The sequence below is a fragment of the Stegostoma tigrinum genome, chromosome 7 (assembly GCF_030684315.1).
Source record: "Stegostoma tigrinum isolate sSteTig4 chromosome 7, sSteTig4.hap1, whole genome shotgun sequence".
NCBI lineage: Eukaryota > Metazoa > Chordata > Chondrichthyes > Orectolobiformes > Stegostomatidae > Stegostoma > Stegostoma tigrinum.
Genome location: NC_081360.1, coordinates 104,476,833 through 104,491,073, shown reverse-complemented (window position 1 = coordinate 104,491,073; position 14,241 = coordinate 104,476,833). Strand labels below are relative to the sequence as shown.

Genomic DNA, 14,241 nt, shown 5'->3' with positions numbered 1-14,241 from the left:
CTCTCTCCAATGGGATTTCCATTCCGATTTTTATTCTTGTCCACCAACATTAATTTCACTGTCACTCCTGGTGTTTGACCAGGCATTTGCTAAAACTCATTTCCACATCCATATCACATTCTCAGTGATAATGGGAACTGCAGATGCTGGAGAATCAAAGATAACAAAGTGTGGAGCTGGATGAACACAGCAGGCCAAGCAGCATCTCAGGAGCACAAAAGCTGACGTTTCGGGCCTAGACCCTTCATCCTCTGAGCCCGAAACATCAGCTTTTGTGCTCCTGAGATGCTGCTTGGCCTGCTGTGTTCATCCAGCCTCACACTTTATTATCTCACATTCTTAGTGACTGCCTCTGGCTCAGACTCACCCCACATGGATTCCAACTGAAATTTCATCCCTCATGTTTTGAATCCTCCCAGGATCACAGGTATCTCCGTGACGTTCAACGTTCCATAGACAGCTGCTCTCACCGCATCCTGAGATCCACACTCAGTGCCATGTGCAGTCTCAACCTTTCTCACCAACAGTATCACAATGTGCTGGCTCAGGCCTGGACCACTCCTAGTTCCACTCCATCCTCCGGCTCATCCGTCATGCTAACAAGAAACTTTTCCTTTCAGGCATCAAGACCCACAAGACACACCAACTCAAAGATACCCATGGCCCTCTAAAACCATCCTCTCCTCACCTGCCCTCTGACACTATCCCCTGCCCCAACCCTCCACCTCCTGTCGGGTATGCGCCATCCCTCCTAACCCTCCGCTCTCTGATGATGAACACTCTGTAATCAGCAAAGGCCTCAGCTTTATCCCTCTGCCTCCCCACCTTAACAAATTTCGGGCACGACATGACACCGAACTGTTCTTCCGCCATCTTCGCCTCCGTGCTCATTTCTTTGGACAAGAGCCCTTCCCTGTCCCACAGACCCTTTTGCCCAACTCCAACACTCTCCCTCCACCTGGACCCCTCCCTCCAGCCTTTTACCTGTGCTTGATCTGTTCATTGAGATATTAGCCACCTCAATTTCTCTGCGCCCCTCACCAAATCCAACCTGTCTCCCGCTGAACTGTCTGCACCCCGTGCACTCAGATCTAACCCTCACTTTGTCATTAAGCCTGCTGATAAGGGTGGTGCTGTTGTTGTCTGGCCCACTGACCTCTACACTGCAGAGGCTGAGCACCAGCTTTCAGATACCCCCTCCTACCTTCCCCTGGGCTATGACCCCACCATGCTACATCAGGCCATTGCATCGACTGTGGTCACTGACCTCATTACATCTGGTGTTAGTCCGCCAACCTCGCACAGCCCGCTCCTACCTCCTTCCAAAAATCCACAAGCATTACTGTCTGGGCAGACCCATTGTTTCAGCCTGGTCCTGGCCCACGGAACTCAACTCTTCCAACTTGACGCAGTCTTCTCCCCCCGGTCCGATCCCTACCCACATACATCCATGATTCCTCTGACAGCTTACACCGGTTTCAAAACTTCCAATTTGCAGGTTCCAGCCACCTCCTCTTTCCCATGGACGGGCAGTCCCTTTACACATCCATTCCCCACCAGGAGGGTCTTAGAGGTCTCCACTTCTTCTGGACCAAAGACCTGAACCATCCCCACCCACCACCACCCTCCTCCACTTGGCCAAGCTTGTCCTCACCCTCAACAACTTCTCTTTCAACTCCTCTCATTTTCTTCAGGTAAGAGGGGTTGCCAAGGGTACCTGCATGGGGCCTAGTTATGCCAGTCTCTTCGTGGGGTATGTGGCATATTCCTTGTTCCAGTCCTATTCCGGCCCCCACCCACAACTCTTTCTCCAATACATCGATGATATCATCGGTGCTGCTTCCCTCTCTCATCTGGAATTGGAAAACCTCATCAATTTAGCCTCCAATTTTCACCCTGCCCTCATGTTCACCTGGTCTATCTCTGGCTCCTTCCTTCCCTTCCTCAACATCTTTGTTGCCATTTCTGGGGATAGACTGGCCACTAATATCCATTACACATCCACTGACTCCCACAGCTGCCTGGTCTATACATCATCACTCCCTGCTTCTTCTGAAGACTCCATCACATTTTCTCAGTTCCTCCGCTTTTGTCTCATATGTTCAGATGAGGCCAACTTTGACAAGGGAGCCTCCGAAATGTCCACCTTCTTCCTCAACTGAGGATAACCCAGCGTCATGGTTAACACGGCCCTCATCTGGGTCTGACCCATCTCCCACACTTCCACCCTCACCCCTTCTCTTCCCTCTTGCAACAGCGATAGTGTTTCCCTTGTCCTCACCTACCATCCCACCGGCATCCACATCCAGAAGGTAACCAGTTGCCATTTCCGCCACCTCCAGCGAGATGCCATCACCAGACACATATTTCCTTCTCTTGCTCGCCTTCTGCAGGGAGCGTTCCCTCCAGGGCACCCTGGTCCACACTTCCTGCACCCCCAACAACCAATGATAGCCCGACGGCACCTTCCCCTGTAACCGGCGAAGGTGCAACACCTGCCCATTTACCTCCTCCCTCCCCAGTATCCAAGGGCCCAAACATACCTTCCAGGTGAAGCAACACTTCACCTGCACTTCCCACAATCTAGTCTTCCTGCATTCGCTGCTCAAAATGTGGTCTCCTCTACATTTGGAAAACTGAAGCATAGACTTGGTGACCACTTCGCAGAACATCTACATTCTGTTCGCAAGAAAGACCCTGAACTACAAGTTGCCTGCCACTTCAATGCACCGCCCTGCCCACTGGCCAACATCTCTGTCTCTGAGATAATGAGAACTGAGATGCTGAAGAATCCAAGATAACACAGTGTGGAGCTGGATGAACACAGCAGGCCAAGTAGCATCTTAGGAGCTCAAAAGCTGACGTTTTGGGCCTGGCTTCTTCAGCAGAAAAGAAGGTTGGGGAGATGGATCTGAAATAAATAGGGAGAGAGGGGGAGGCGGACCGAAGATGGATAGAGGAGAAGATAGGTGGAGAGGAGAGTATTGGTGGGGAGGTAGGGAGGGGATAAGTCAGTCCTAGCAGGACTGGCAGTTCAAGGGGGCGGGATGAGGTTAGTAGGTAGGATATGGAGATGCGGCTTGAGGTGGGAGGAGGTGATAGGTGGGAGGAAGAACAGGTTAGACAGGTGTGGACGGGCTGGGCTGGTTTTGGGATGCGGTGGGAGAAGGGGAGATTTTGAAGCTTGTGAAATCCACATTGATACCATTGGGCTGCAGGGTTCCCAAGCGGAATATGAGTTGCTGTTCCTGCAACCTTCAGGTGGCATCATTATGGCACTGCAGGAGGCCCAGGATGGACTTGCTTTGTAAGGAATGGGAGGGGGAGTTGAAATGGTTCGCGACGGGGAGGTGCAATTGTTTATTGCGAACCGAGGGTAGCTGCTCAGCAAAGCGATCCCCAAGCCTCTGCTTGGTTTCCTCAATGTAGAAGAAGCCACACCGGGTACAGCGGATGCAGTATACCACATTGGCAGATGTGCAGGTGAACATCTGCTTGATGTGGAAAGTCATCTTGGGGCCTGGGATGGGGGTGAGGGAGGAGGTGTGGGGGCAGGTGTAGCACTTCCTGCGGTTGCAGGGGAAGGTGCCAGGTGTGGTGGGGCTGGACGGGAGTGTGGAGCGGACATGGGAGTCGAGGAGAGAGTGGTCTCTCTGGAATGAAGACAAGGGTGGGGTTGGAAAAATGCCTTGGGTGGTGGGGTCGGATTGTAGATGGCGGAAGTGTCGGAGGATGATGCATTGTATCCGGAGGTTGGTGGGGTGGTATGTGAGAACGAGGGGGATCCTCTGGGGGCGGTTGTGGCGGGGGCGGGGTGTGAGGGATGTGTTGCGGGAAATGCGGGAGACACAGTCGAGGGCGTTCTCGACCACTGTGTGGGGGACAGTTGCGGTCCTTGAAGAACGAGGACATCTGGGATGCGCAGGAGTGGAATACCTCATCCTGGGAGCAGATGCGGCGGAGGAATTGGGAACAGGGGGTGGAATTTTTGCAGGAGGGTGGGTGGAAGGAGGTGTATTCTAGGTAACTGTGGGAGTCGGTGGGCTTAAAATGGATATCGGTTTCTAGGTGGCTGCCTGAGATGGAGACAGAACGATGCTACTCAGTTCACCGCCAATGTAACTCCGTGCACCATCGACGGCACTCCACTTGCAACTAACGGAACTCCGCCCACCGCTGACGGAACCCCGCCCACTGCCGACGGCATCGGACACCCTCCCACAACCTCCACAGCCAGCAACCCCAGAGGAGACAGCCACACTGTGCCCTGCCGCATCTTCACCATCCCCGCAGACCTCCCACTGACTGAGGACGAACAGTCAGTCCTAAGCAAGGGGCTCACCTTTGTCCCCCTACAACCACACATCAATGAATACCAGTCACGATTGGACATAGAGCAGTTCTTCCGCCGCCTTCGCCTCCACGCGTACTTCTTCAACCGGGAGCCTAACCCTCCCTCCACTGACCCCTTCACCCACTTCCAACACAAGTCCTCCTCCTGGACACCACCCCCAGGCCTCCTACCCTCCCTTGACCTCTTCATCTCCAACTGCCATCGAGACATCAACCGCCTCAACCTCTCCACCCCTCTCACCCACTCCAACCTCTCCCCCACAGAACGGGCAGCCCTCCACTCCAACCCCACCCTCACCATCAAACCCGCAGACAAGGGTGGCGTAGGCGTAGTATGGCGCACTGACCTCTACATCGCTGAGGCCAAATGCCAACTCTCCGACACCACCTCCTACCGTCCCATTGATCATGACCCCACCCCCGAGCACCAAACCATCATCTCCAACACCATCTACGACCTTATCACCTCAGGGGACCTCCCATCCACAGCCTCCAACCTCATTGTTCCCCAACCCCGCACGGCCCGTTTCTATCTCCTTCCCAAAATCCACAAACCTGCCTGCCCTGGTCGACCCATCGTCTCAGCCTGTTCCTGCCCCACCAAACTCAGCTCCACCTATCTGGACTCCATTTTCTCCCCTTTGGTCCAGGAACTCCCTACCTACGTCTGTGACACCACCCACACCCTCCACCTCCTCCAGGACTTCCAATTCCCTGGCCCCCAACACCTCATTTTCACCATGGATGTCCCGTCCCTATACACCTGCATTCCGCATGCAGATGGCCTCAAGGCCCTCCGCTTCTTCCTGTCCTGCAGGCCCGACCAGTCCCCCTCCACCGACACCCTCCTCCGCCTAGCCGAACTCGTCCTCACCCTCAACAACTTCTCTTTCGATTCCTCCCACTTCCAACAGACAAAGTGGGTGGGCATGGGCACCCGCATGGGCCCAAGCTATGCCTGCCTCCTATTAGGTTACGTGGAACAGTCCCTCTTCCACACCTACACAGGCCCCAAACCCCACCTCTTCCTCCGTTACATTGATGACTGTATCGGCGACGCCTCTTGCTCCCCAGAGGAGCTCAAACAGTTCATCCACTTCACCAACAACTTCCACCCCAACCTCAAGTTCACCTGGGCCATCTCCAGCACATCCCTCACCTTCCTGGACCTCTCAGTCTCCATCTCAGGTAACCAGCTAGAAACAGATGTCCATTTCAAGCCCACCGACTCCCACAGCTACCTAGAATACACCTCCTCCCATCCACCCTCCTGCAAAAATTCCATCCCCTATTCCCAATTCCTGCGCCTCCGCCACATCTGCTCCCAAGATGAGGCATTCCACTCCCGCACATCTCAGATGTCCACGTTCTTCAAGCGCCACAACCATCCCCCCACAGTGGTTGAGAACACCCTTGACCGCGTCTCCCGCATTTCCTGCAACACATCCCTCACACCCCCGCCCCCGCCACAACCGCCCACAGAGGATCCCCCTTGTTCTCACCTACCACCCCACCAAACTCCGGATATAACGTATCATCCTCCGACTCTTCCGCCATCTACAATCCAACCCCACCACCCAAGCTATTTTTCCATCCCCACCCTTGTCTGCCTTCCGGAGAGACCACTCTCTCCGTGATTCCCTTGTTCGCTCCACACTGCCCTCCAACCCCACCACACCTGGCATCTTCCCCTGCAATCGCAGGAAGTGCTACACTTGCCCCCACACCTCCTCCCTCAACCCTATCCCAGGCACTAAGATGACCTTCCATATCAAGCAAATGTTCACCTGCACATCTGCCAATGTGGTATACTGCATCCACTGTACCCAGTGTGGCTTCCTCTACATTGGGGAAACCAAACGGAGGCTTGGGGACCGCTTTTGAGAACACCTCCGCTCAGTTCGCAACAAACAACTGCACCTCCCAGTCGCAAACCATTTCAACTCCCCCTCCCATTCCTCAGATGACATGTCCATCATGGGCCTCCTGCAATGCCACAATGATGCCACCTGAAGGTTGCAGGAACAGCAACTCATATTCCACTTGGGAAGCCTGCAGCCCAATGGTATCAATGTGGATTTCACAAGCTTCAAAATCTCCCCTCCCCCCACCGCATCCCAAAACCAGCCCAGTTCGTCCCCTTCCCCCGCTGTATCACACAACCAGCCCAGTTCTTCCCCTCCCCCCACTGCATCCCAAAACCAGCCCAGCCTGTCTCTGCTTCCCTAACCTGTTCTTCCTCTCACCCATCCCTTCCTCCCACCTCACGCCGCACCTCCATTTCCTACCTACTAACCTCATCCCACCTCCTTGACCTGTCCGTCTTCCCTGGATTGACCTATCCCCTCCCTATCTCCTCACCAATACTCTCCTCTCTACCTATCTTGTTTCCTCTCCATCTTCGGTCCGCCTCCCCCTCTCTCCCTATTTATTCCAGTTCCCTCTCCCCATCCCCCTCTCTGATGAAGGGTCTAGGCCCGAAACGTCAGCTTTTGTGCTCCTGAGATGCTGCTTGGCCTGCTGTGTTCATCCAGCTCCACACTTTGTTACGTTTGGACATCGAGCAGTTTTTCCGCCACCTTCGCCTCCACACTTACTTCTCTAACCGAGAGCCTAACCCTCCCTCCACTGACCCCTTCACCCGCCTCCAACACAAGTCCTCCACCTGGACACCACCCCAGGTCTCCTACCCTCCCTCGACCTCTTCATCTCTAACTGCCGTTGAGACATTAAGCGCCTCAACCTCTCCACCCCTCTCACCCATTCCAACCTCTCCCCCACAGAACGTGCAGCCCTCCGCTCCAACCCCAAACTCACCATCAAGGAGACAAGGGAGGTACAGCTGTAGTGTGGCGCACTGACCTCTACATCGCTGAGGCCAAACGCCAACTCTCCGACACCTCCTCCTACCGCCCCCTGGATCATGACCCAACCGCTAAGCACCAAACCATCATCTCCCAAACCATCCATGACCTCATCACCTCAGGCAACATCCCACCAATAGCCTCCAACCTCATTGTTCCCCAACCCCGCACCGCCCGCTTCTATCTCCTTCCCAAAATTCACATACCGCCCTGCCCCGGTCAACATATTGTCTCAGCCTGCTCCAGCCCCACCGAACTCATCCTCACCTATCTAGACTCCATTTTCTCCCCCTTGGTCCAGGAACTCCCTACTTACGTCCATGACACCACCCACACCCTCCACCTCCTCCAGAACTTCAAATTCCCTGGTCCCCAACACCTCATCTTTACCATGGACGTCCAGTCCCTATACACCTGCATTCCCCATGCAGATGGCCTACCGGCCCACCACTTCTCCCTGTCCTGCAGGCCCGACCAGTCCTCCTCCACCGACACCCTCATCTGCCTAGCCGAACTCGTCCTCACCCTCAACAACTTCTCTTTTGACTCCTCCCACTTCCTACAGACAAAGTGGGTGGCCATAGGCACCTGCATGGGCCCCAGCTATGCCTGCCTCTTTGTAGGTTACGTGGAACAGTCCCTCTTCCGCACCTACACTGGCCCCAAACCCCACCTCTTCCACTGTTACATTGATAACTGTATCGGTGCCGCCTCATGGTCCCAAGAGGAGCTCGAACAGTTCATCCACTTCACCAATCACTTTGCACCCCAACCTCAATTTCACCTGGACCATCTCCAACACATCCCTCACCTTCCTGGACCTCTCTGTCTCCATCTCAAGCAACCACCTGGAAACCGATGTCCAATTCAAGCCCACTGAAACCCACAGCTACCTGGAATACACCTCCTCCCACCCACCTTCCTGCAAAAATTCCATCCCCTATTCCCAATTCCTTCACCTCTGCCGCATCTGCTCCCATGATGAGGCATTCCACTCCCACACATCCCGGATGCCCTTGTTCTTCAAGGACCTCAATAGCCCCCTGCAGTGGTTGAGAACGCCCTCAACAGTGTCTCCCGCATTTTCTGCAACTCATCCCTCAAACCCTGTCCCCTCAATATCTGCCAAAACAGAATCCCCCTCGTCCTCACATACCACACTACCAACCTCCGGATTCAACGCATCATCCTCCAACACTTCTGGCATCTACAATCCGACCCCACCACTAGAGACATTTTTCCATCCCCATCCTTGTCTGCTTTCCGGAGAGACCACTCTCTCCGTGACTCCCTTGTTCGCTCCACACTCCCCTCCAACCCCACCACACCCGGCACATTCCCCTGCAACCGCAGGAAATGCTACACTTGTCCCCACACCTCCTCCCTCACCCCCATCCCAGGCCCCAAGATGACTTTCCACATCAAGCAGGTGTTCACCTGCACATCTGCCAATGTGGTATACTGCATCCGCTGTACCCGGTGTGGCTTCCTCTACATTGGGGAAAGCAAGCGGAGGCTTGGGGACCGCTTTGCAGAACACCTCCACTCAGTTCGCAATAAACAACTGCACCTCCCAGTCGCAAACCATTTCCACTCCCCCTCCCATTCTTTAGATGACATGTCCATCATGGGCCTCCTGCAGTGCCACAATGATGCCACCCGAAGGTTGCAGGAACAGCAACTCATATTCCGCTTGGGAACCCTGCAGCCTAAAGGTATCAATGTGGACTTCACCAGCTTCAAAATCCGTCCCCTCCCCCCACTGCATCCCAAAACCGGCCCACTTCGTCCATGCCTGCCTAACCTGTTCTTCCTCTCACCTATCTACTCCTCCTACCTCAAGCCACACTTCCATTTCCTACCTACTAATCTCACCCTGCCCCCTTGACCTGTCCGTCCTCCCCGGACTGACCTATCCCCTCCCTACCTCCCCACCTATACTCTCTCCACCTATCTTCTTTTCTCTCCATCTTCGGTCCTCCTCCCCCTCTCTCCCTATTTATTCCAGAACCCTCACCCCCATCCCCCTCTCTGATGAAGGGTCTAGGCCCGAAACGTCAGCTTTTGTGCTCCTGAGATGCTGCTTGGCCTGCTGTGTTCATCCAGCTTCACACTTTGTTATCTCTGTCTCTGTCTTGCTGCAGTGTTCCCGTGAAGCCCAGTGCAAGTTGGAGGAACAACACCTCATTTTCCAGTTGGGGACCCTACAGCCCTCTGGGCTCAATATTGAGTTCAATAATTTTAGGGCCTAAACTCTCCCATGTCCCTGCCCCCCCACCCCACACACCGAGCCTTGTTACCCCACAGCCTGCCACTACACACCCCCTGTTGTTAGTCATTAACAGTCCCCATTAACAACTATTCACCCTCCCATCCTGATCGTTAGCAACTCCTCTGTCTGTCCAACTGTCTTTCTCTCTCTTTGGGGTCTATACTTTAGTTTACTCCCTACCCACCACGTCACTATTTTCTGCATATAAACTGACATTTTCCCACCCACCAAAGACGAAGGGTGACCGACCCCGAAACGTTAACTCTGTTTTCTCCTCCACAGATGCTGCCAGACCTACTGAGCTTTTCCAGCAGCTTCTGTTTCGTTCCTGATTTACAGCATCCGCAGTTCTTCCGGTTTTTATTCATCAATTTTTGCTGTTGGAACTCTGGACTGGCATATAATGAAAATTTTGTGGCTGCTGCCAGGATAAAGCGCATTCACCAACTTTATGCCTAGGGATAGTTACACACCAACTTAGACCATAAGACCATTCGGCCCATTGAGTCTGCTCCGCTATTTGATCATGACTGATATGTTACTCACTCCATTCTCCTGCTTTCTCCCCATAGCCCTGGAGAAAAGACCTTGACTAATCACCCTATCCATGCCCCTCATAATTTTAAATACTTCTCTCTGATCACCCCTCAGCCTGCAATGCTCCAGGGAAAAGTAGCCCTAGCCTACCCTGCCTCGCCCTTCAGCTCAAACCCTCCAACCCTGGCAACATCCTTGTCAATCTTTTCTGAGCCCTTTCAATTTTCTCAACATCTTTCCTGCGGTAAGGAGATCACAATTAAACACAGTATTCAAAAAGTGGCCTAACCAATGTCCTGTACAGCTGTAAAATGACCTCCCAACTCCTATACTCAATGAACCGATAAAGGCAAGCATACCTTAACACAATGGCAGTCTCAGTGTATGTTAGGAAAATTAAAATACCTTACATTGCAATCTATTGCTCCTGCAAGCCTCTCCAGTCTCCCTGCATATTTGTTCCTCTAATTCTGTTGGCTATCTGGGGGCCTACAATGCAACCCCAATAACACCTTCTTCACCGCCCTGTCTACCTGCAACTTTCAAGGAATTGTAAGTCTGAACTCCAATGTCTCTTTGTTTGGCACCATTCCCTAGGATCTTACCACTGAGTTTATAAGCCCTTCCCTCATTTGCTCTACCAAATGCAGCACCTCACATTTATCGAAATTAAACTCCATCTGCCACTCCTTAACCAATCAGCCTATCTGATCAAAGTCTGTGCTCTGAGCGAACCTTCTCTACTGTCCACTACACCACCAATTTGAAATCATCTGCAAACTTACTAACCAGATCTCCAATATGCACATGAAAATCATTTATATAAATGATAAAAAACGGTGGATCCAGCATTGATCTTTGTCGCACACTGCTGGTCATGGGTCTCCAGTCTGAAAAGTTTCTTAGCACAAAAGCTCTAAAGCTATCTTTGAAACTTATTTTTCCTATTCACAGTATGTGATGCCTGCCCCATTTCAGATGTGGTATACATGGGATTTGAGAAGGCATTCGGGCTAGAGCAACGGCTGTAGTCGAATTTCCCGGGGGTCATTACTGGTACCCTTGCTTATCCTAATATATATTTTCCCAAAGTGGTAATGTCTAATACTAGGGGGTTTGCATTTAAGGTCAGAAAAAGAAAGTTAAAAGGAGATGTGAGGGGCACGTTTTTAACACTGAGAGTGGTAGGAGTCTGGAATGCACGTCCAGGGCTGGTGGTGGAGGCAAATATGATAGGGGCATTTAAGGGACTTTAGATAAGTGCATGAGTGTGCAAGGAATGGAGGGAAATGGACCAATGGCAGGCAGAACGGATTAGTTTCATTTGGCATCAAGTTCAGCAAAATGTCATGGGTCAAACGGTCCATTCGAGTGCTATATAGTTCTATCTTCTTTATTCCATATTAATGATCTGGATCTTGGGATGCAGGATGAAGTTTGAAAGGATGAATTGAATTGTTATCAGTGAAGAGGGTATAGAACTCTGGTAGGACATTGATGAGGCAAAAGGCTGACAGGCTTCAATACAGAGAAGTGTGAGATGGTGCATTTTAAGACCATTAAACAATTAAGAAATAGGAACAGGAGTAGGCTGCTCGGCCCCTTGAACCTGCTGCACCTTTCAATGGGATCATTACTGATCCAACAGTTTTCACCTACACTTTCCTACCATTTCTCCATAGCCCATGATTCCCCAATGGATCAAGAATCTATTGAACACAGCCTTAAATATACACGTGGACTCTGCACTCACAGCCCTCTGTGACAAGGAGTTTTCACTATACTCTATACTTCTGTACTTGAATACATGTGACATTAAAATCTAAATCAATAAAATTTAAATCTAAATCCTCAAAAACAAAATGAAGGGTCTAGGCCCGAAACATCAGCTTTCCAGCTCCTCTGATGCTGCTTGGCCTGCTGTGTTCATCCAGCTCCATACTTTGTTATCTTGGATTCTCCAGCATCTGCAGTTCCCATTATCTCCCTTTCTCAGTCTTAAATTAGCACCCCTTTATTATAAAATTACACACTGCGGTCCAAAACTGTCCCATGAAAGGATACATCGTCTCAGCATTTACCCTGCCAAGCACCTTCACAATCTTTATTTTCCCTTTATCCATTCATGGGATGAGGGAGTCTCTGGCCAGGCAGCATTTATTGCCCATCCCTAATTGCCCAGAGGGCAACTAAGAGTCAACCACATTGCTGTGGGTCTGGAGTCACATGTAGGCCAGACCAGGTAAGGATGGCAGCTTCCTTCCCTAAAGGGCATTAGTGAACCAGATGGGATTTTCCCGACAACTCATTCATGGTCATCATTAGATCCTTATATTCCAGATATTTATTGAATTCAAATTCCACCATCTGCCCTGGCGGGATTTGAACCCAGATCCGCAGAACATTATCTGGGCCTCTGGAGTGACAGTCCAGCGACAATACCACTAGGCCATTGCCTCCCCTGTTAGAATACTCCCCACTTGCCTGGATCAGTGCAGTCCCGGCAACACTCAAGAAGCTCAACACTATCCAGGACAAAGCAGCCACTTGATTGGTACCACATCCACAAACACCCTACTCCCCCCACTTTAACTCTTAAAGGAACCACACACTGTTCTCCCTTATCTTTTTTTTATCAACAAATTCTAGCTTCCTGCTTTCCAGTTCATGATTAATCTACACTATTTCGTAACACATTTAGCAACTTCCACCCCATCTAAGCCCTTAACACAATGGCACTCTCAGTGTATGTTAGGAAAATTAAAATCCCCTACAATTCAATCTGTTGCTCCTGTCTCTCTCTCCAGTCCTCCTGCATATTTGTTCCTCTCATTCTGTTGACTATTTGGGGGCCTACAGTGCAACCCAATAACATCACCATCCCCTCCTTGTTTCTTAACTCCACCCACAAAGTCTCACTGGATGCTCGCCTAGTTACTTCATTTCTGTCTGATACTCGCCTAAAACAAAAATTTAACTGCCCCTCCCCTATTTCCTCCACCTCTGTCCCGCCTGAAGCACCTGTACCCTGGCTCATTTCGCTGCCAGTTCTGTCCCTCCCTTAGCTATTTTCCTGCAATAGCTATAATGTTCCTGCCCCACATCCTATCCATGCCCTGAGTTCACCAGCCTTATCTGTCAGCCCTCTTGCATTGAAATAGACACAATGGCCTAGTGGTATTATTACTGGGCAATTAATCTAGAGACCCAGGTAATGTTCTGGGGATCTGGGTTTGAATCCTGCCATGGCAGATGGTGGAATTTGAATTCAATAATAATCTGGAATTAAGAATCCAATGATGACTGTGAATCAATTGTTGATTGTCAGGAAAAACCCATCTGGTTCACTAATGTCTTGGAGAAGGAAACTGCCATCCTTACCTCATCCGGCCTATATGTGACTCCAGACCCACAGCAATGTGGCTGACTCTTAACTGCCCTCTGGGCAATCAGGGATGGGAAATAAATGCTGCCCAGATAGCGATACCCGCATCCTGTGAATGAATAACAAAAAAAAGTTAATCTAACGTGCATTCCTCACTCCCCGTTATGTTCCAGCCTGACCTGTCTCTTCAACTTGCTATTTCTGATTTCTGTATCTCCTCCCAGCCTCACACTTGCCCCCTGCTGTTGAGGATCCCACTCTCAAACTAGTTTGAACCCTCCCTCACAGAACTAGCAAATCTGCCTGCCAGGATACTGGTCCACCTCCAGTTTTTCATGCCCATTATTCAATTCTCTATCCATGCCAACATGCTACTGCCACACTGTGGGCTATTATCTTACATTTAAACATTTGTGGGATGCCTTGTTAAATGCCTTCCGGAAGTCCATATACAACACATCTCCTGGATGCCCTCTAACCACACTGGTGGGGACTTCCTCAAAAATTTCTAATAAATTCCCTTTCACAAAGCCATGCTGCCTCTGCTAAATCTGTTTCTGATTTTCCACACGAGCTGCTATTACTTGCTTAATAATTGACTCAAATACTTTTCCAACAATAAATGTTAGGCTAATCGGCCCATAATTACCCACTTTTTGCCTCCCTTTCATTTTAAATAGGGGTGTCACATTAACAGTGTTCCAATCCTTTGGTACTTTGCCAGTATTCAAAAAATGTTTGCAAAATTATAACCAACACATCGTGATCTCTGTCGCTACCTCTTTTAGGATCCTCGGATGCAAGCCACCAGGGCCAGGGGACTTAATTTG

The 14,241-nt window shown here is 51.0% G+C and overlaps 1 protein-coding gene across 6 annotated transcripts in view; it reads right to left on the bottom strand.

The window, feature by feature from the left end:
- The window catches only part of LOC125453811 (C-X-C chemokine receptor type 2-like), a 117,198-nt gene that overhangs the window by 59,362 nt on the left and 43,595 nt on the right, over positions 1-14,241 (bottom strand). The gene's annotated exons all lie outside the window — the stretch shown is intronic.